Genomic DNA, 1,104 nt, shown 5'->3' with positions numbered 1-1,104 from the left:
GGTGTCCTCTGAAGAGTCCCATGGGGAGGAGGAAGAGGAGGTGGACTCGGAGAAGACTCTTGAAGAGCTGGGGGAGACCTCTCCTCTGAGCAAGGCCGAGATCCTCCGCGCCCTACCTGACGATGCCGAGGCCGACGCCTGCCAGGAGGAGAGGGAGCAGCCCCTCATCCCGACGAGGGGTAGGTCATCGCTGGTTCCTCGAGATGCTGCTTCCGTCTTGGCGCCTCCTGGGGCTGCCTCTAGCCCCCTTGCTACGCCATCTTCTGCTGCCGGGGTCCGCGTGCCTACTCTTCAGGTTCCACAACTTTTGGGCTTCAAGCTCCCCAAGCGGAAGGTGGAATACGTCTTGCTTTTGCTCATGTCGCTGCTTCCTGACCTTCGTCTTGGTTGTCCAGACCACTGCCGGTGGCGAAGAGGAGGAGAGAGGGTACGACAGCTGCACCCCCTTCTGCTAAGAAAGGAGATGCTAGCGCTCGTACCTCCCCAGCCCAGGCGTCCTCATGAGCCCAGCAAGAGCATCGCCGGGGGGAGTCAGCCCCCATGGCCCCTCTAGCTCCTGAGGTGCCGGCATCTGGCTTGGTTGAAGAGGTCCCGACTGCTCCGGAGCCCGCAGTCTCCCGGGCCTTGGTGATGACGTCGCCTTCTCCCGCTGTTGTACCTTCTCTCCCAGGCTCTTTGGTTCCTGCCGCTGTTCTGGAGCGTGCTCTTTCGGAGATGACCCAGTTGCAGGCGGACCTCCTGAGCGCAGATCCGCGCCTAGTGGCCGGGCGTCTGGAGCTGGCCTCTGGCTGGCTCCACTCTGACTTGGTGGTTCATGCGACGCTGAGGCAGGCCGCGGCGTCTTCTGAGAAGGAGAAGCAGAGTGCCGCCAATGCTGCAGCCGATCGTGAGGCGGCGCTGAAAGACGCCAAGGCCGCCCACGATCGCTGCCGCGAGCTGGAGGGCGAGTTGCATAACCTGCGCGACAAGCAAGCCGCAGAAGTTCGCGTCCGCCTGGTGAAGGAGGAGGAGATGAAGGCCCGGGAGGACGCCGTCAAGAATCGTGATGCTGAACTAGAGGAGGTGGGAAAGGCGCAGGCCGCCGAGCGCAGCCGGCTAGAAGAG

The sequence above is a fragment of the Aegilops tauschii genome, chromosome 2 (assembly GCF_002575655.3).
Source record: "Aegilops tauschii subsp. strangulata cultivar AL8/78 chromosome 2, Aet v6.0, whole genome shotgun sequence".
Taxonomy (NCBI): Eukaryota; Viridiplantae; Streptophyta; class Magnoliopsida; order Poales; family Poaceae; genus Aegilops; species Aegilops tauschii.
This window is presented reverse-complemented; position numbering follows the sequence as displayed.